Genomic DNA, 23,184 nt, shown 5'->3' on the forward strand with positions numbered 1-23,184 from the left:
TGATACTGAGTTAAGATGATTTCTTGTACACAGAGTGCTTATTAAGAAATCCCAAGTATCTGAAAATTTACAGCATAAAACAAATATCCTTCTTTTGGTTTACTAAAATTAATCCTGTACATTCTCACAGCTCGCTGCCTAGGATTATCAGGTTCTCATAAAGCAATTCCCTTACAGACTTCACTCAGTTCTGACCTTGAACTCCCTGGAACTGTAGAGAGATGCTTCTACATTATTGCCTGTAGTTAATTTATTCATTACATTAAGCAAGGGCCTCTCAGTCAGCCATCCTCTCTCCATGGATTCACTTCCTCTTCCTTCATCAGATTCCAAACTCCATGTGAGCAGATGGTCATTTAAACTCTTGACTTCGGAGCATGAATGTGAATCAACTTTAGCTCTTCCAGGTCTCTTGATACTCTCCCGTCCAATAATTCACCAACATGATGTTACTTCTTTCTACAAAATCACCCCAAAACTTCCTTTTTCATTCATATATCTGAGTTTTGCAGACATTTATAGTTTATTGAAGAGGATGATGATTCACCTAAGTGTATATCATCGCTGCCTTCAGGAGCTGACAAAGACTTTGACATTTGATCTTCACAACAACCCTGAGGGGAATACGTTATAATCATGCTTATTTCACAGATAAGGGATAATGAAATTGAAAGAAAATTCAGGAACTTGCTGATAGTTTAGAAATTCTCACCTCAGAAGAGGCGTCTTTCCATAAAACACTGGAGGAAATGAGCTTATTTACTCTTCTTTGTTTTACTTTTCAACTCAAATTTTATCTTAATATGATGAGTTTAATTTAAATATTAATTGGAGAATACAGAGATCAGAGTAAGTGTCACATTACAGCCAATTAGGTGTCTTGTTTCAGAATCCCTCAGACTTGCTAATGTTGGAGACTGCTGACATCACCTAGCTCAGCCTTCTGACCATGGAGGACTGCTGTCTACAAAAACAGTAGAGTCTATTCCATCAGCTTCTATTTGGGATCCCTAGCCTGGGATCATTACCCATTATCCCCTTACCATGTGACGTACCCACTTCTAAGCAGCTCAGTTCCTTTGTGCTTCTCTTAGATGTCACAAAGAACACATGTGTTTTTTCTATTATATGACAGCCCTTCAATGTTTTTGAAGTCATCACTGTCTTTAATGGAAAAGTGATTCTGTAACAAATATTTATGGATTTACATGACTTTACCATCAACTGACAAGCTCAGCTTTCTAATAGAACAGAGTCTGGACATCCTGAGGTTGAGCAGAGCTGCAATAGTCAGGTAGGCTCTTGAGTTTTATCATCAGGTAGCACCATGAAAAGGTTTTTCCAAGGGAAAAATTACTCTGTGGCTGAAGGACTTTTACATGTACTGAATTAAGATGATTATGACAATATCGTGTGGATTCTCAATAGCTTACTGTCAGAGGACTACATTGTTGAGGGAGACGGGGGCACCTTAGATTGATTTCCCACCCAAGTTTTCATCTTGAAAATCATGTAGAACTCCCAAGCCCTCACTGAGAAGAGGCAGTGAGCTTGTCAGGAAGTTAGCCTCTGTGAAAGGTATTGTTCTCACAGTGTTGCAGATGCCAAGACCTGGAGAGATGAATCAGCTCTCCCACAGTCATGCAGAGTTGGATTCAGGGCTCTGCTATCTACAACATGCCATATGTGGCTGTCCTCCTCTTATCTAGGAAGAGTCACTCATTCTATTGTTACTCACGGTTTCATAGCATGAATGGTATTGTTATTGGTGGATATGACATTATCCATTATACTTGAATCAGTATGTTCAGATACATCCAGACAATGTCAAGGAAACTATTCTAAATAGTTCTACCAGAAATTCACTACCTCAACCTAACACTGAAGACATATTCTAACAGTGATCAAAACCATCAGCATCCAAGTAAAGGCTAGTACAACCACTTGCTTCTCTGGCTCTCTGTCACCCCAGCATCCACAGTGAGGGGCAGTCCAAGGCCACATGGGGGCTAAGCCCATATCTAAGCTCTTGGAATGATTTCTAAATAATTTTACTAAGTTATAAAGTTGTATGTAACTCACTGTCCTTTTCTCCACATGGACAATAAATTATGTATAGCATTATGTAGTACAATGCAAGATAAACATTTTTTAAGAATCTACCATTTGCTTAGCAAACAGTTTCCCCTCAGGTTTCTGTATCAGATGCTGAGAAGGCATTTGTTGTGGGTTTAACAATCATAATAATCCTATGCAAAAAAAAAAAAATAATAATCCTATGCTATCTGTACGCTTTTATATATGGACTAGATATAGACTAAAAATCACAAACTTATTTATAAAAACAAAAATGTGTTCCCTTCAACTCATTTGAAAACTAACTATAAACTCTCATCTTGATAGCTGAGTAACATATTCAATGTCAGATACTATGGTTTCTAGTATTAGGAAAGTGGAGAAGCACATAATTATCAGTATATCATAATCACCGTATTTGCTTGAGATATTGAAGAAGTATGAAGCCGACGGTTGTTACAGAAGTAGGGGCAGGCAAAGGGAACAAGTGAGAGAGGGGAACACTCAGAGAGTATCAGGGGAAGGGAATGCCTGATGCCTTCTTTATCCTAGAAGTAAGTCAAAGAAACATGCTTCAAGTCTCCAAATTCACTGAACAAAAGAAACGATAGCCCTTCTTAAGCATATGGAAATATCACTACCACCAAGAAACACACAGACATGTGGAATCAAAAGACCCTTCTTTCCCATTACTTCTAGGTACAATGGACTTAATCCATTCACAGGGATCTTGTCCTTAGAAAACAAATAATTAGGTCATAATCTCAGGGTCGTGAGATCAAGCTCCGAGTCAGGCTTGAGATTCTCTGCCTCTCCCTCTCCTTCCCCTCCTCCCACTCTTATTTTCTCTCTCTCTCTCTGTCTCAAATAAATTAATTAAATCTTTAAAAAATTATACAAGATTTATATGGGGAAACTACAAAATTCTAAGGAGTGAAATCAAGAAAATATATAAATGGACAGACATTTTATGTTAATGGATAGGAAAACTCAGCATAATCAAGATGTCACTACTTCGCTATTTGATCTATAGATTCAGTGCAATCCCAATCAAATTCCCAGCAAGTTATTTTCTGTATATCAACACATTGACTCTAAAGCTTGTATGTAGAGGAAAAACCTTTAATATTGAAGCACAAGAACAAAGTTGGAAGATTGATACTACCTGGCATCCAGACTTACTATAAAGCTATAGTAAGATTGTGTAGTGTTGACGAAAGAACAGACATATCATTGGAACAGAATAGAGAGGCCAGAAATAGACCTCCATAGATGTAGTCAATTCATCTTTGACAAAGAAGCAAAGGCAACACAATCAAGAAAATATCGTCTCTTCAATAAATAGCATTGGAATAGCTGGACAATCATATGGACAAGAGAGAAGAAAGAAAGAAGAAGAAAGAAAGAAAGAAAGAAAGAAAGAAAGAAAGAAAGAAAGAAAGAAAGACACCCACCTTATACCCTTCACAAAAATTAATTCAAATTGGACCATAGACCTATATGAAACATACAAAACTATAAAACTCCTAAAAGATAACAAATGAGAAAACTTTGATGACCTTGGATATGGCAATGACTTCTTAGATATAAGAGTAAAGTCATGGTCCACAGAAGAAATAATTGATAAGCTGGACTTCATTAAAATTATCATCTTCTGCTCTGAGAAAGACAATGTTAAGAGAAAGATAAGATAAGCAACAGGCTGGGAAAAATATATTTGCCAAAGACATATCTGATAAAGGACTATTACCCCATATATACAAATAATTCTCAAAATTCAACAATAAAAAATGAAAAACCCAATATAAAAAGTTTCACCTTGGTAGAAACCTCACCAGAGAATATATACAAATGTCAAATAAGCTTATGAAAAGATTCTCTGTATCATATATAATCAGGAAAATGCAAATTAAAACAATAATGAGATTTAACTATACACCTGTTAGAATGCCTCAAATCCAAAATACTGACACCAAGTGTAGAAAAACATGGAGCAATAGGAACTCCCTTTCATTGTTGGTGGGAATTAAAAATGATACAGCCAGTTTGGGAAGTGATTTGGTTGTTTCTTACAAAATTAAATATATTTTGAGCTTATGATCTCGTAATCATGTTCTTTATTATTTACCCAAAGGAGTGGGAGACGTAGGTTCACATAAAAATTCTCACACAGATATATAAAGCACCTTTATTCAGAATTGCCAGAACTTTGGACACCTGGGTGTCTCAGTTGGTTAAGCTTCTGACTCTTGGATTCAGCTCAGTCATGATCTTTGGGTCATGAGATAGCCCCGTGTTGGGTTCTGCCCTGAGAATCTCTGTTTGAGATTCTCTCCCTCCCTCTACCCCTCCTCCAGCTCTAGAAAGAAAGAAAAAGAAAGAAAGAAAGAAAGAAAGAAAGAAAGAAAGAAAGAAAGAAAGAAAGAAAGAAAATCTTTAAAAGAATGAATTGCCCAAACTTGGAACCATCTCTGGTGTTCTTCTATAGTGAATGGATAAACAAACTGCGGTCCATCCAGACAATGGATACTATGCAGTACTAATAAGAAATGACTGATGGAGTCCCTGAGAAAATGTGGAGCAGCCTTAAATGCCCATGACTAAGTGAAAGAAGCCGATCTGACAAGTCTACATACTGTACAATTCCAGCTTTATGACATTCTGGAAAATGATATAAAGAAAAATGATCACCAGTTGCCAGAATTGGGGGAGTGGAGGCAGGGGTGGGGGTGGGGATGAACATGCAGAGCACAGAGGATTTTAGGGAAGGGAGCGTATTCTGTATTTGATAATGATGGATACTTGTCAGTATACATTTGTCCGAGCCCACAGACCACACATCACGAGTGAACCCTCATGTAGACTATGGACCTGGGTGATTGCAATACATCAGTCTAGGTTTGCCAAGTGTAACAGGCACACTACTCTTGGGGTGGGTCTTCTATCTTGGGGTGGGCTAAACATGTATATGGGCGATCTTTATACCTTCCCCCTCAGTTTTGCTGTGAATCTAAAACTCTTCTAAACAACAACAAAAAAATATTTCAAAAAAATCAAAGGGACTTTCCCTGTGCCTGTTTTTTAATTTAGCAACTATCCAATTATTCTTTTATTATGAATAAAATTTTCAAAAAACCTTTATTGAACACCTACTATTCCTAAGTACCATTTCAGGTAATTCAGATGCCAATATAATGCACCTTTACAGCATCTGTAACATCAGGTAGTCATTAAAATTTACTTCCTATTTCCAACTTCTGCTTAAGGGGAGTCAAATTCAGTTTCTTAATATATATTTTTAAGTCCCAATGCAATTACTCCAATCTACAGTCCTCATAAAATTAGTTTTAAAGAAGTGTAGCCGAGTATAAAAAATGACATAGAAAACACAATCTAACAATATCCAAAGGTGCACAGGCTCAATAAAAAATTCATCTACAGAGCCCAGATAAAGATGTTATCTTGCATATGTGCATCTGATCTCACTCCTGCTGGAAGCCTCGCCACAGCTGGTAAGGCTACACCATCTATCCATCCATCATTATTTAAAGAAAAATGATATAATACCACTATATTAGTCAGCTCGTGCTACCATAACAAAATACCAGAGTTGGAGTGGCTAAACAACAGAAATATAGCAATCTACTTCCTTACATATGAGCATAAGTATTCAAATAATAGGAGTCCCAGAAAGACATGATAGAAAAAAATAAATTGCATTGAATAATTCAAAACAATGTCCCAGCACTGAAGATCACAGATAGGCAGGTTAAAAATACCCACATGGTGTCTAAAGTGGCTCAATAGACCTAATTCAAGGTGATTATATAACACTTGGTACAAAGAGAAAATCCTTTAAGTTTCTACAGAAAGAGAAAAGACCAGACTTCTCACCAGCACTATGAGAGCGAGAAGCGTTGGAAACTCTGAAGACATTTGATCTCCTACCTGGATTCTAACCCAACCACGGGGTCAGTCAAGTGTGGACAAAGTAAAGACCTTGAAATACTGGCGAGATCTCCAGAAGTGCATGCACTAGAGTGATGCTACCGGAGTGCAGGCATCGTGCAGAGAAGGAACGATCGTGGGAAGCTGGAAAGGGGAGACCAAATAGAGGAGACGAGGAGGCGATCCCGCCTTGACTGCTGCGCCATCAGAGAAGGAAGGTGGAAATACGTGGTGAACACAGTGCTTTGTGTCTCATTAAGGTGATTCGAAACGCATAGAGACGTTCAGTGTAGTCCTTGCTTTTACTGATGGTCTTCACAGGGACAAGGTGATGGGACAATAAGAAAGAAGGAGTTAACACAAAACCTGGTGCTTGCCTTTATCAAGACCTTAGCAAGAGCTTTCTCTTCCTCATTAGCTGCACTGTCATGCTGTAGAAATGTAGATTAATACACTGCGAGCAAAGCAGGGAAAGAGGGCGGGAGAAAATAGTGTTTTGCTTTAATAGGTCGTGGTGACATTGCCATAGCACCATGCTCCCTAATTGAGGCTAGGACCCAGATCGAACCAATCCCTGGGGTCAGTGGAATCCGATCCTCTCCTTTTCCGGAGAGCTATAAAACCTAAATAGACCAATAATAAGAATTCAGGAATGTCCTTTAAGTAAATAAAACTATTCCAAAATAGCCTAGTCTAAATAGGTTTCCTGGGTGAGTTATTTCGCTCTTAGGAGCGCATGACCAGCCGCCCAAACATTTGTAGAAAAAGCACAAGCACTTAACGCATCAAACCTTAAACTGAGCTATGTTGTGGATGAATCAGATATTTGTTGTAAAAATAAATCATGGAAAAGCCATGTGAAACCTGGCATGTGAACGCATTAGTTTATGCACTATCTGCTGTAATAGTGGGAGAGGCTCTCTGAGCACAGGTGGAAGGCTGGAGAACATTCTAACAGCATTTCCACCGTGGTGTTCAGCAAGCTACTGTAAGGTGGGAGAAACCATCCCCACCTGCATCTGGGGTAGGATACAAACTCCGCTGAAAGATGACAATAAACTAGGGAAGGCTTTTTTTTTTTTTGTTTTTTTTTTGTTTTTTGTTTTTTTAGTTTAAAAAGTGATGACTAGGGCAGCCCGGGTAGCTCAGCAGTTTGGGGTTGCCTTCAGCCCAGGGTGTGATCCTGAGAAGTCGGGATCGAGTCGCACGTCGGGCTCTCTGCATGGAGCCTGCTTCTCCCTCTGCCTCTCTCTCTCTTTCTCTCTCTCTCATAAATAAATAAAATCTTAAAAAAAAAAGCGATGACCAAAAAAAAAAAACAAAAAACAAACAAAATAAATAAATAAATAAAAAGTGATGACCTCAAATCCTTAGCTGAAAATTAAGACCTAAATAAAAAGATGATAGAAACTCAATATTCTAGAAGGGAGATGCAATATTGTAAGAAAACCTGCTTTTTTTTTTTTCCTCAAATTGATCCATTGACTCAAACTAATTACATTGGGAAGCTCAGGAGTTTGTGGAATGTGATACACTCCATTTAAAATCCCCTGGAAGGAGGCACCTGTTTGGCTCAGCAGTTGAGCATCTGCCTTCAGCTCAGGGTGTGACCTTGGGGACCTGGGATTGGGTCCCATGTCCAGCTCCCCATATGGAGCCTGCTTCTCCCTCTGCCTGTGTCTCTGCCTCTTTCTCTGGGTCTCTCAGGAATAAATAAATAAATAAATAAATAAATAAATAAATAGTCTTAAAAATATTAAATGAAATCCTCTGGAAGACCGGAGCCTGACAAAAGGAGGGGAAGCATCTCTGCTTTCTGACCCCAGGTGAATCTTAGAGAAGTAAAGCTGCTGACCAGCTCCCTCTTGCCCAGCCAGTGGGGTGAGCCATTAAAGGGCTTTCAAAGACTCAGGTCTTTGTCTTTAAGGGAGTTTACTTCATGGGGGTGATGGAAGGCTTGAATAAGATGGGGCATCCCGGTAACTAGCATGCAGCAAAGCTCTCTAAGGAGTAACTCTTGTCATCCTCTTCTTCGTCCACCACGCCCTGGGAAGGCGTCCCTTTTAATCCCACCCACACTGAATGTGTCCAGACACAAGGCCCTGGTCTGGCAACCAGTCCATTCCATGCAACATATCCTTGAAAGAGATGTCACCAGCTGAAAGAAGTAAGTGACCTCAATAAACTACAAAGATGAATGTGTCTTCCAAGTGTGAAACTCATACCTGGGGAGAGCCCACGTCTGGCAAAGGAGCAGTCCATCAGCCGGCTTGTCAGATCCAAGCCAGGCACTGAGACACTTCTTTTTTTTTTTTTTACCAGACATTTCTCTCGTTTGAGTCTCCTTATTCACGTCTGTGTTTCCCTGTGTGCTTCAATAGGAAAATCCCTTTTCAAATACTTTTCACTGCAAACACCTGCCACGTTGAGATGAAGATATTTTTCCTGCATGTCTCTTTCCATAAATCAAAAGGGAATATACAGATTAAGGCCTGGCCTGTTTTCTCTTCACCTTCATGTGGGTACTGAAATATTAAATGCATTTGTTACTGGTATTTTGGCTATCTTGTTACACTTTGTGATGTTAATTTTTAATGACTTGCTTCTAATATTATAGGATTTGTGCCTCATGTTGCTTAAATATATTTCTGAGCTGCAGCACGTCCATTTACATGAATTATAATTGAGCTCTTATGATCACATTTAATGTATAGTTTAATAACAGGAGACATAAAAAGTTCAGCCAACTTACCATAAATATTCAAAAATTTTGTACAGATGCCAACTCTGTTGAAAAATCAGCCCACACATTTCTATGATAATCTATGTCTTCCCGTCCCTCATTAAATTTGCAAATATTGTAAGTCTAATGTCTTTGTCTTTATCTGTGTCAGTTTGAGTAACGGTAGAAACATTCCCTTGTCTTCGGGAGAAAAGGACCTTAAAAAGTCCAAGAATCAAAAGACAATAAAGAAAAATTTTAGAAAGTCGCAAATACGTTTTTCTAGCTGGCCATATTGGCTGCCGTCTGTGTTTTTTGTAAACGGCAGAGTGTGTGATCACACTCTTGTGCGCTACTCCGTGAAGTCTCTGTAAAACTGCACGGGATGGGTAACCGTAGGCTTAGCGTCCCCAACCTCACTTATGAGGGAATTTATTGCAAATAGGTCATCTCCCTACTCATCGGCTGGTGTCAAGGTAACCAGGTGGACCATATGGCCGGACTGCCTTTCTCACATAATATCCTGCTAATCTGCAATACGCCAACTGACGCATCCTCAAGATCCATGAAAAACTAAGTGGAAGTTACTGAGGAACCCAGAATGTGACACATTTGACATTACAGGCAAAGGGTCCCATGTCTGGATGCTTTTGTTCATCTCAGATGCTTTTAACTTCCTTTAGGTTTTAAACTCTGCACAGCAAGTCCGCTGTGGTCATGCCCCGGGCCCCGCAGCCCGGCTCCTGGGCGGCACAGGGCACGAGGGCGGCACAGCCCCCACACCCACCGGGGGCCCCAACTGCTCCGCATCCTACCTGGGTTGTCTTTTCTGCCGAAGCCCCTGACCTTCACGCTGGAAACGCAGGCAGCGTGAAGAGGGAGGAACTCTCAGCCAGGCTTGGAGGGCTGATGGGGAGAACAGCAGAAGTGCATTTCTGCCCCCAGGCCCGGGGTTGCCTCTGCAGCGGGCAGAAGCCCCGAGGCCCAGGCGGCCGGGCAGGTGCAGGGCGGGGGCAGCCGGGCCCGGACGCGATGAAGCAGGCAGGGAGGTTCATTCAGTGGGTCGGGGCAGGTGGCGGCCTGGCCAGTTCGGGAGAGGCAACGGCCGGGGACCAGTGGTCCCTGCCCAGACCAGGTGGGTGCAGTGGCAGCGCCCTCCACCTCCAGGCCGCCTTCCAGGCCTGCAGCCTCCGGGCTGGCTCTGGGCTGGCTCCGGGCTGGGGCTGCGCGCTCGGTGGCCAGGGGAGGCAGGCCACAGCCCGGGCTCTCTGCTGGCCCCACAGGCCCGGTAGGGCCCGCACGCCTCGGCCTCCTGCTGGGGGGCCGTCTGCTAAGGGGGTCGCAGTGCCGTAGGAAGTGGTACCAGTGCCTCAAAGACAGGACCTTGCAGGACATCCCCAGCCCCGGGGGGGCAGGGGGCTCCCTGTGACCTGGAGGACTAAGCACCCCGGCCAGGAGCCTCGGCTGGGTGCAGGAGGGCGCGGAGAGGGGGGCTGGTGGCTTAAGCAGGAGGCCCGGTGCTTCGTGTCACTTGGTTCTGCGGTTGTGGTCGAGGGCGGGCAAGCTGAGCCGCCGGGCCCGGGACAGGCTGCACAGTTATTACGGAGAGGCTATGGGTGCCCTGACCTGAGGCCCGGGAGACACCGCCCGCGTGACCGTCGCCCACCTGCCACGGACGTGCTTCTCAGACTTCCGGGCATCCCTGTACCTGGAAGGCTCGTTAGAAGGTGGCTCCATGGGCCACAGCCGCGGGGACCCTGGGCAGGAGGCCGGGGCCGACCGGGGGCACAGCCTGAGCGTCGCTGTCCTGCGGGACACCTACGCGCTTTGTGCAGTTCCGTGGGATGTTCTGAGGGGCCCGGGGCTTTGGAAAGGTCACCAGTTAAATGAATGAATGGTGAGACGTGTGTTTATAAAAGCAGATACTATTTTGAGCAACATGATTTAAACCCAAATATTTGTCCCGAATGCAGGAACGATGATCCAATATAAACACATTAAATAAGTGCATGACAGTGTGACGTTCGAAACTTCTATATATATTTCTAATTGGTCTTTGGGTTTGTTCTTGTCCTGCTCAAAATGCTCCATAGAAGAGTGTTGCTGGCACTTCGAGCATAAAGGTAATGGGGCCCCTGGGGGGCGCAGAGGGTGAGCGGCTGCCTTCAGCCCAGGGCATGACCCTGGGTCCCGGGATCGAGTCCTGCATCGGGCTCCCTGCAAGGAGCCTGCTTCTCCCTCTGCCTGCATCTCTGCCTCTCTCTCTCTCTCTCTCTCTCTCTCTCCTCTGTGTCTCTCATGAATAAATTAATAAAATCTTTTAAAAAAAATCTAAAGAAAAAGAAAAGAAAATCAAGCTATTTTGTTAACAGGTTCCATGGTGTCCAGAAGACAAAAAGCAAGCTGTAACTCAGGAGGTGCCCTTCGGTGGAGGGCCGCCCACACCCCAGGGACAGGCTGTGCTGCTGCCCTAGGACCTCAGCAAGGGGCAGGATGGGATGGAGGCAGGCGGAGCCAGGGTCCCCGCGCACTGGGCTGCACGTGAAGACTCAGCAATCAGTTTTATAATATACAGCGACTCAGTCTGGATTTTGAAGAGTCTCAGGCAGACAAAACAGGCCCACTTAGACGGGGAGGAGGGCGTACACAGCTCGACGTCTGTCACTTGGGTTTATCTCTGGTCCAGACTTCCCGGATCCCGGGTGTGCTGCCCGGGGTGGGGCTCTGGCACAATCCAAGAGCCTTTCCCTCAAATCCCCCAGAGGACATAAGGACCGAGCAGTTGCTCCAGGGACAACACGGAAGGACCTGCCGTCACACAGCCTGAGATGAAAGAAGGGGGGAGGGAAGAGATGCCCTTCTCCATAATTGCACAGGAATTGCAGGTTCTTCCTACTAGAAGTTTCCAGAAAATACATGCGGTGCCTTGAGGACGCCCGGTGTCTGGGAAGCATTGGAAGCAACCGGGCAGGTGGAGATCATCTCCTACCTTCAGGGAAGAACTAGCAGGAGGTGATTCATCTGGAGCTCCTGAAGCAATTTTTGAGGCATCCTCATTTCTATACTTTAAATTTATGTTTATTTATAATTTTTGGTCTTCTGCTCGACTTTTTTTTTTGTTGTTGTGTTTTATGGACTTTACCCAGGTCCAAGCTGTGTTGGGTACCTACAGGGTGACGGTGAAGGTCCCTGGGCTCCTGGGCTGGAGTTCACATTCCCCTTGGTGGGGGGTGGCGGTCATCCGAGCCACGTGGTGCAGCGCCAGGACTTGGGGGGCCGCCACCAGCGAGGAGGCTGACCCCGTCACAGGAGGCTCCAGCGGCTCCCAACACAGCCGAAGAGCAGCTCGCTGAAGGACAGGTTACAGAAGGAAAACCTCAAAGACTACCAGGAGGACACAAGGTAGGACTTACAACGTAATGACATCATTACCTTAAGTATCACCATTATTTAGTGATTGGCTTGATTTGCGATACTTTCTGTATCAATTTTGCCTTGATCTTCATGAGTGAGATTGCCCCAAAGTTGACCTTTCTTGTTGGGTTTCAGTACAGAGGATATCTTACCTCATAAAGCCAATTGAGGAGAGTTTCTAGCTTCTGGCTTTCTGTTCCTAGAAGTGTTTGTATCAGCTCGGCAATCTTGTTTGATATCGTCCATCATGTATGGACCTTTTTACTTTGAATTGAAGTGTAGTTGACACCCAATCTTACATTTGTTTAGTTGTACAACACAGTGGCTTGACAAGTCTACGTTATGGTCCGCTCACGGAGATGCCATTTATAACACACCACACCACACCTCCCCGCGTCCCGCACACCACCCCACATCGTACTGCCCTGTACCGTGTCATTCCACACCCCACCGCGCCACACTGCACCACACCACTCCGACGCTCACTAAGGCTAAAATCCAAGCTGATAGATTAATAGTAGGAATAAGCTTCCTTAATGCAATGGAGGGTATAGACCGAAAAAATCTGCAGTAAAGGTACCAATGAGATGTTGAAAACTTTCCCTTTGAGAATAGGGATCAAGCACAGATGTCCACTATCACCACTTATATTCAAAATAATATATCACGGATGCCTGGGGGGCTCAGCGGTTAAGCATCTGCCTTCAGCCCAGAGCGTGACCCCAGGGTCCCGGGATCAAGTCCCACATGGGGTTCCCCGCAGGGAGCCTGCTTCTCCCTCTGCCTGTGTCTCTGCCTCTCTCTCTGGGTGTCTCTCATGAATAAATAAATAATATCTTTTTTAAAAAAATACAACATAATATTTCAGATACTAGCCATAGTGACAAGATAGAGAATCATGCAAATTTATGAAAACTAGAAATAATTAAGTAAATCTCTCATTATTCATAGCTGACATAATAGTATTTTGGAATTAATATGTGAGTTGGGCAAGGTTGCATGATATCATTTCAATATACAAATTCAACTATATTTATAATCCCAACAGAAATATATTTAAGATGTGCCATTTATTAAAATGAAAATATCAAATATCTAATAATAAATACAAACGATTATGAAAGGTCTCTACTATTCACCTTTTACCAAACTGATTTATGAAATTAAAGGCAATCCAAATCAAAATATTAGCAGGTTTCTTTTTTTTTAAAGATTTTATTTATTTATTCATGATAGACATAGAGAGAGAGAGGCAGAGACACAGGCAGAGGGAGAAGCAGGCTCCATGCAGGGAGCCCAAAGCCGGACTTGATCCCGGGACTCCAGGATCATGCCCTGGGCTAAAGGCAGGCGCTAAACCGCTGAGCCACCCAGGGATCCCTATTAGCAGGTTTCTATTTGTGGAAATAGAAAAGCTAATTCTAAGGTTTACATGGAAATGTAAAAGCCAAAAAAAAATCCAAGATGGTCTTGACAAAAAAGAACAAAGTAAAGGAACTTTACCAATGTGGGGACTTTTATAAAGATGCAATAAAGACACCGTGGGATTGGCTGCAGGTCTGACACATGCTGCCATTGAGCAGAACGGACAGCCAGAAAACTGACCACAGAGGCATGGACTTTTGTTCCTGATGAAGAGGACACTTGAGAGCAAGAGTAAAGGGAGTGCTTCCAATAAGTGGTGCTGGATCTATGGAATATCAATAAAGAAGAAAGAAAAGGGGCGCCTGGGTGGCTTAGTAGGGTAAGCCTCTAACTCTTGATTTCGGGTCAGGTCATAATCTCAGGATCATGAAATTGAACCCCACATCGGTCTCTGCACTCAGCAGGCAGTTTGCCTGCGATTTCTCTCTTTCCCTCTCCCTGTGCCCTTCCCCCCTTCCTGCTGCAGCACACACACACACTCTCTCTCTCTCTCTCAAGCAAATAAATAAATCTTTAAAGAAAAAAAAAAAGAAAGAACTTCATCCCTAGATCAGATCTTACAGAAAAATGAGCATAGAGTAAGAAAATCTACATAAGAAAAGTAATAGAGTTAAACATAGAAAGGATAACAAAAAATATAATATAATAAAAAATAAAAAAATATATAAATATATAATATATAATATAACAAAAATATAAATATATATAAATATGAATATTCATTTATATGATCTTGGGTAGATTTCACAAATAAAAAAACAAAGACTAGTAATAAAATATTAATAAATTATGCTTCTTTAAAATTAAAAAATTCTCTGTCACGAGATATCACTGGATGGGTGAAAATTTAAGCCATATGACCACTTATAACCAACCACATCCAAATTATTATACCACCCACTTCTCCATGGGTAACCACTGTAAGTAGCCAGTTACCAGGTAGAAAATATTTGTGATCTTGGGTTAGGCGAATATTTTTTACATAGGTCCCCAAAAAAGCATAAACCACAAAAGAAAAAAATAAGACTTAAATTTTATCAAAATTTAAAATTTTCATTCTTCAAGACACTTCTAAAGAAAAAGATAAGATACAGACAAAGGGGAAGTATTTGCAAAGCCTACAACAGATAAATAATAACTCTTACAACTCTATAATAATTCCAATAAAATATAGGCAAAAATTTGATCTGGAACTTCACACTATATATGTGTGTTTGTATATATATATATGTGTGTGTGTGTGTGTGTGTGTGTATACACACACAAACACAAAACAACACATATATATTCATATATACAAACACAAATCTCCAATAAACACATGGAAGGAGGCTTAACATTATGGATCATCAGTAATAATTCAGATTAAACCACAAGAAGAATGTGGTTCCGCATTCACTAGTACAACTATATTTCAGAGGACTGGCAATGTTGTGTGCTGGTGAGGATGTGGGACAATGAGGACTCTCAGTCATTGCTAGTGGGCTAACACAATCCCAGGGCCACTTTGGAAAATAGACAATTAAAAAAAATTAAACAAACAGTTAACATATGGCCAAGAAATTCCTGTCCTAGGGAAACAAGAATATCTAAAACCCTGTACTTTCTTCACAACAGCTCCAAGCCGGAAACACCCAAAGGCCCGTTGAGAGGAGAGTGGATAGACAGATCTTGATACATACGAGAGAGTCGGATATGATCTAAAAGACAGCATCAATACTACGTCTATATTTCATTTGCATTTGAATGTGAGTCAATTAAATATGATTCAACACTAAAAAATAAACAAGCGACTGATACAGCAAGGATGAATCTCAAAGACGGCAAATGCAACGGAATGTGCATTGGTTCCTCTTATGTGGAATTAGCAAGGCAAAGCCATTCTGGCCACGCCAAGGAACAAAATGCTAATTAGTTGGACCTTGGAGGTGGACCACATTGACTGAAGGGGACATGGGGAATTTCTGGAGGGAAGGAAATATTCTGTATCTCAGTTGTGCTTCTGACTCATATATATTTCTTAAAACTCATTGACCTGTGTGCACATTTAAAATAGACTATTTTAGGGATGTCTGGGTGGCTCAGTCGGCTCTTGATCTCAGCTCTGGTCTTGATCTCAGAGTCATGAGTTTGAGCCCTGCATTGGGCTCCATACTGAGTATGGAACCTACTTAAAAATAAAATAAAATAAAATAAACTATCTTAAATAGGATATGTTTATTTTAACTATACGTCAAGAAGACTGCTTCACAAAATCAAAACAATATATAGGTTTGAAAGAAAGAAGTTCAGGAAAAAGTGATCAGAAAGAGAAGTCCTTAGATTTTATTCCTGTTACTCAATTGATGTTTCTGCATATCCCTCCCTTCGGAGACGCCTGTCAAACATCATAGCTCCCCTGGTCGTGACTCAACATTTTGCATGACTCATCTTGAAGAGGACCCCCAGACCAAACTGTCTGGATTCTAACCTTCTGTTCCTCCAGCCTGGAATGATACCAGCAACTACCACCTCCATGACTTAATGTACTTTCGACAATTTTCTCTGTTTTATCCCTTTTCCCAGCTCCCTTGTGGGTCACGATATACTTTGTGGCACATTTGAGTTGCCATAGACTTTGATTATTTGGCATTTGACTGCATTACTTGCTCTTTGGACACCATCCTGGTTTGATTGGCACCAGGTCATAACTTCTGCTCTTTCCTCATTTGGTCATGTAATTACGGTTGCAGCATGGAAGGAAAGAGAACATCCAAATTATGGCAATTCACTAGGAAAAAATAGTTCTTACAAGAAAAGCATCATTTAAAATATTAATCTACAGCGTTCCATTGGCCTAGTTGCTTCAGATTTGAATTAAAGAACACACTCAGAAAAGATGATATAACAGAAGCCACCCTATCCACTGAAATGTACGGAAAATTCTTGCTCTTTCTAATGTTTCCATAGAAATAGCTACAACACTAGTGAAGGCAATGCCAGGTCTTTTGTGTGATTGCCCCTCACCAGTGATGCTCAGGAACCGGATTCTATTTTTCCCTGATCAAGATCATTATCTGCTGCTTGAGATTAACCAGTGCCCTCACTTTCATTCAAGTCAAAATGCAACTGATTGAAACGCAAGGTTCCTGGAGGACAATACGTCCTGATTCTCTGTTGTAAATGACATCTGATGTGCAGTCCTGACACTGGCCCGCCGGTTGTTGACATGCCTGTATAGAACCTGAAAGAGGCAAACATATCCTAAGAATGTTGAAAATTATGACTTTTCATCCAAGGTCATTGAGAAAGATTTTTATTAACCACAAGGACAAACGATTTGATGTGACCGACACCATCAGTGGCCTTCCCCTGCCGTGTTTTGGGAAGAGCAAGTAGGTCTGTCTCTCTCCTTTCTTTTTGTAGTGTCTTTGTCTCGTTCAGAAAGGAAAGATGTTTCTCTGTTGTAAGACTGCGGTCTTGTCTGCGAGGTCTATACCAGGCTCCTTCCCTTCCTTGAGCTAGCCGGACACCACAGCCCCAGACAGTGTGGAAAACCGAGTGTGTGCTTGTTCTGGATGTGTGCTTTTACACATCTTGGGGTGTGGCTGTGGAGCAAGGGAGCTAGAGAGATCACTCTACCTTGGAATAGAATTCCAGAAAGGAGGAGGTCCGGGAGCAGTGGCATCCTGCCTTAGGAAGAAAAGGGGTGCAGGGTTCTATCCACAGGGATGCAAAGTGAGGGAAAGACACGCCACACCTCCGTTGGCACATTCCCTGAAGTCGCCAGCCAGATAAGAGGTCTTGTCCTCAGGTCCCCACTGTGGACACACTAGAGAGAGGAGTCCTGGAAAGCTCTAACTCCCCTGGCATGCTCTCGCCCAGCTAAGTAAGTATTAGAGAAAAGTAGTATTGCAACTCTCAGGAAATCACACTTCCCCTTACAACTACCATCCTTGTTTCCCTCAGTTGTCAAATAGGTCTGAGATGATGATTTCCTCCCTCCCCTAACACCCAGATCTCTAGAGGGGACCACCCATGAAAGGGCTTATGCCAGGTCAGTTGTTCACTATTCCCCAGTTTGTAGCAGACCTTAGACAGCCTCCCACCTCTTCTCTGTTGCAGGCTCCCCTGCTCGCTCTGCCCCTTGGGATGTTTATCCCCCAGGCCTGGTTACCCAGTGGGATGCATCCCCCGCTCCTCTCCACCACTGGAGATGGCACCCACCTTCGAACATTGAAAATAAGGGTACTTTTGCCCACCTTCCCAGGGAAATAGAGACTGAAGAGCCAAGATAGAAATAAGGGATGTCAAGCTTAGGAAATAAATTTCTAGGGTCATCTGGGTGGCTCAGTCGGTTAAGCATCTGCCTTTGGCTCAGGTCATGATCCCAGGGTCCTAGGATCAAGCCCCATGTCAGGCTTTCTGCTCAGTGGGGAGCCTGCTTCTCTTTCTCTCCCTCTGCTGTTCCACCTTCTGGTTCTCTCTCTTTCTCTCTCTCAAATAAATAAATAAAATCTTAAAAAAGAGAGAGAAAGACATTTCTGAAGTATTGACCCAGGTCAGTTACCCCAGCATTAGTCTCAATTCCCAATGGGTGATCTGTCTTAGTGCTGATCCTAGGTTGACGCCAAACCCCGAGGGAAGAGCTGCCAATCATGCCTACACTCCACCATCCAGGGAGGTCCTTCTCCTTGGCGAGCAGCGCACATCAGACATGACACCGTATCTCATCTCATGGAGGACATTTGCGTCCACCGAGGTCCACAGTCTGGGATCTAACACCACTGTTTCCAGAATAGCTAAGATTTCACTCACATATGGTTCCTTTGGCCATCTCCATGCGGTGCCACTCTGAGGTCTGCTATTGGCACTACATGCGGGATGCGTATTTAGAAGTTCTGTGCTTGACCTAGTATTTGCTCTTGGCTTCTACGGAGAAACTTAGTAGGTTCTTCAAGAAAAAAAAAAAAAAAGATTGATTTATTTATTCTAGAGAGAGAGCATGTGTGGGAGGGAGGGGCAGAGGAAGAGAGTGAGTCTCAAGCCGAGTCTGCACTGAGCACAGAGAGTGGGGTGGGGCTCCATCTCACGATCCTAAGACCCTGACTTGAACCGAAACCAAGAGTCGAGGCTTAACCAACTGTGCCACCCAGGCACCCCAAAACTTACCGGTTTCTTAAATCCAGTCCTTGGTAAGATTATTTAGCACAGCCTCGGGGAGAGGTGCATGATACCTGACCAAGAGTGGGTGTGACCACCAAGCACACCCTCTGTTCCTTCTGCTCCAGAACCAATCAGCCTCCTGAAAGGGTCATTTTGGGACAATCACAGGCACTAAAAATAGAGTTGAAGTGGAGGCAGTATCGGCCACACTGAGGTTAAATAAAGGACACTCAAAAATTTTTCTTTCTAGTCCGAAATTTCAGCTTTGCAACTTGCTCTGGACTCCCGCAGTAAGGAAATCTCAGGGACCAGGGTGAAGAATGACCTCTTCTTCAGATTCCAGTTTCTTCTTGGAGGAAAGGAAGATGTCAATAGTTGTATGTTTCGCCACTGCACCTGGCAGATGTTAAACCTGCTAAATCTGAGCGCGACAAGAGATGCAAGACCCTCGCAGCCAACTACGCCCACGAGTCCCTGGGTTCCAGGTCAAGCGTGTAACGCGGAACCTTTAAATGACTTGGCTCACACGGGAGCAGACATGGTCTCAGCAAAACCGCGCTATTTATCACAAGGGATTCCAAGGAGGACGTTTCCGGGGACAGCTTTCCCACGTAAGGGAAAACAGAGGTTAGGACCTCTGGGAGAGTGATTTCATCAGAATGGCAGAAAAGGTGCAGCCCTCCTCCCGCGGATCCCCGGATTTGGAACTCTCTGCCATTAACAGCAGAGCTCTTTGAGAGGGTCTTCATGATTAAAGTCCTCACGCTGTGTCACTTAATGTAAGTCACTGAAAACTGGCAATCTGCCACCGCCTTTCAAAACCCGAGTGCCTCCAAATGATGTTGATTTGAGTGTGTGTGGGGGAGTGTGTTTGAACAGCTTCGCCAACATTTTAATTCATTCACATGTAAAATCCACTCAATTAAGTATGCAGTTTCTTGGTTTTCATATATTCAGAGCTGCCCAGCCATCAGCACAACTTATTTTCATTTATTTATTTATTTATTTATTTATTTATTTGAGAGAGTGTGTGCACGTGTGCACTCAAGTGAGTCGGAGGAGAGGCAGAGGTAGACAGTGGGAGACGATCTCCATGCTGAGCATGGAGCCCACCTTGGGGCTCAGTTTCAGGACCCCGAGATCATGACATGAGCTGAAATCAAGAGTCAGTCGCTGAAGTGGCCGAGCCACCCAGGCGCCCCACTACATCCTACTTTGAGAACATGCTCATCACACCAATAAGAAAATCAGAAGCATTTCATAGTCACTCTCCCCCACCCGGATCTGCCCCCAGGCAAGCATAGATTTACTGTCTCTATCCATATACTGACTCCGGATACTTCATATAAGTAGATCATACAACATACGTCCTTTTGTGCCCAGCTCCTGCAGAACTTCATGTTTTCCGAGTTCACGTTGTAACATGGATCAGTACCCAGTTCTTTTATTTGGGTGAATAATATCTCCTAGTGGGGATTGACCACTTTCATTTGTCTGCTATTCAGTTGATGCATATTTGGGTTGTTTTCACTTTTTGATCACATGAACAATGCCGTGAAAACTTATTTGCACATTTTTGTGTGGAAGCATGCTTTCATCTCTCTTGAATAGGTTCCAACTCCTAGGAGTGAATTATTGGATCAAGTGGCAGGTCTCTGCTAGTTCCTCATCTTGCAGAACAGCCAAACCAATTTCCAAAGTGGCTGTATTATTCTGCCTTTCCACGAGGAATGTATGATAGTTCCACTTGCCTCACATCCTTACCAGTTTCACATTTGGAAGACATTTATTTATTTACCTGTAAAATCACTTTTGCTGATGCACTTTATTTCTTTTTATGGGTCTGAATTACCTCTGGTGTCCATTTTTTCAATCTGAAGGGATCTGATATTTCTAATAGGGCATGTTTCTTGGTGGCAAATTCTTTTCATTTGTTTTTCTGAGAATCCCTTAATTCTTTTCATTTCTGAAAGATAATTTTGCTGATATAGAATTCTTTTTCTAGAATTTCTAGGTTGTCTTTTTCTTCCCAGCACTTTGTATATGTCATCCCACTACCCTCTGGCCTTCATAGTCTCTGATAAGAAGTTGGTTATTTATCTTATTCAGAACCTATTATACACAACGCATTGTTTTCTTCTCTTGCTTTCAAGGCTCTCTTTGTATTTTTCTTTCAAGAGATTTACTATGATGTGTCTAACTGTAGATTTCCTTGAGGTTATTCTCTTTGGAGTTTGTTCAGCTTCTCAGGTACACTGTAGATAGACTAATACTTTTCATTAAAAATCTTGATTTCTTGAAATATGCTTTCTGACCCATTCTTTTTGGGGGGACTCCCATTATATGTATGTTAGCATGTTTGCTGGTGTCCCCAAGGTTTCTGAAGCTCTGTTCATATTTCTTCCTTACATTTGCTTGCTGTTCCCCAGAGAATATCATGTGAATTGACCCACCTTCAAGATCATTGATTCTTTCTTCTGTCGGTTCAGATATGCCACAGCACACCTTCTGTGAGTTTTTTATCTAGTATAAAGTTCTTTTCAAATGCAGACCTTACAGCTGAGTCTTCTTTATAATTTTGGTCACTTTAATGATATTTTGATTTGATGAGACATGATCATCATACTTTCCTTTAATTATTTAGACATGGTTTCTCTCATTCTTAGAACATATGTACAATCAGGCATTTCATGTCCTTTTCTCTTCAGTCCAGAGGTGAGCTCCTTCAGGGATAGTTTTTGCTTTCAGCTTCTTTGCATGTCCCATAATCATAATTCCTTGTTCAAAAGTAGACATTTTAGGTTATATGATGTAACCACTCTGGAGATCAGATTTTCCCCTCTGCCATAGAATTTGATGTTATTGCTATATTTCTTTTATTTTTCTTTTCTCCATTGCTGTTGGCTTGTTTACTCACTTTCTTGGACTAATTCTACAGCCTGTATTCCGTGCTGTGTGTGGCTACTGAGCCTCTGCTCACTTAGCTTGGTGTCAGCTAATGATTGGTCAGTAATATCCTGAAATGTATGGAATCCAATAAGTCTACCACCCTGAGTTCTGAGGACTCTGAACATTTTAGGACATGCTTGAGGCAATCCGTTTACAACTCAGCCTTACCTTCATTCCTGCTTGCACAAAACCCTAAAGTTGGCCACAGGGATTCTCTTGGGTCTGTCTTAGGTATACACACTGCCCAGCTTGTGGCTTCTTATATTTCCCACAGTGTCAGAGGTTTATAAAGATCTCTTACGGATATACCTTTTCCAAGGTTTTTCTTTTAAAAGTTTAGATTAAGCCTCTGTTTGTAACTGGTATCACAGGTTAAATGAGGTAAAACAACATCCATGTCCTGTTAATATTGAGACAATATCTCCCATGTGGGAGAGATTTCAGGGCTTCATGACACTGAGGCAGGCAGATGGGAGGAAGTCAAGCTATAGAGTCACAAACCCCCTGTTCTTACTCAGGAGCAGCAGCTTTTGGTGAGTAAACACTCCTCAAATTATTTCAAGTCTGTGGCTAACTCTCAAGAGACTTTCAAGTAAAGTTGATTTTGATGCTTTTTGATAGCCTTTCATTTGCTTTTGTGGATGAACAGATTCATATAAATCTTTACACCACCATTCTAGAAGTCCTTCCCAGTCCTGACTTATCTGTCACTTAATGTAGGAATAATTCAAAATCAGAAGACCCAGCAGACCCAGAAGAAATGTCAGCATTTTTGTGATGTTTGGAAAGTCATGTAAACTTGTTGATACTTAATATTCTGATGTATCACAGAGGTAAATGGTAGCTACTTGAAAATATATTTGTGAGAATTAAATAATTCACTGCAAGTGAACTGTTGGGCATAAAAACTGAGTGTGTCTGACATGCATATAATGAGAAGTGGGTGTTGGGGATCAGCCTGGAAAGGGGAAAAGTGGCCAGACTGAAGGGTCTTCAGTGTCTGGAGAGGCACTGAATTTTATGAAGCAGAAATAGACTATATCACATTTATGCTAAAGGACAAGTCATCTGTTTGCAGTATGGAGAATACAATTATCTCTGTCAAAAGGCATTTCTAAAACAATGAAGACTATTACAATTCTAAATTTGGGCTAAGAACTGCATAGAAATGCAGCATAGCTCAGCCCACCTTCTCCTTAAAGCTCTCCCAGTGCCTAGGTGGCGCAAGGCGTCCTGTGACCAAACAGCCCTGAGAAATTCTATCTCATGCTGTCCCTTGCTCCTGCCACATGCATTTCTTGCATTGATGTTCAGGGGGAACTTTCAGAAGTCCTCTATGCACTTTAATAGTCTAATGTGAACAACGAGCATAATATGAGGAGGGCTACCTTATTTCCTAGGCTAACGTGGTGGCAGTGAGGACACAGGCTCACTCAAGGACAATGGCAGCCACCCTACCTTTCCCTGTCAAACTTCCTGATGAGTCATTCCTCAGGGCACAGCTG

Source organism: Canis lupus, chromosome 18, assembly GCF_003254725.2.
Source record: "Canis lupus dingo isolate Sandy chromosome 18, ASM325472v2, whole genome shotgun sequence".
NCBI lineage: Eukaryota > Metazoa > Chordata > Mammalia > Carnivora > Canidae > Canis > Canis lupus.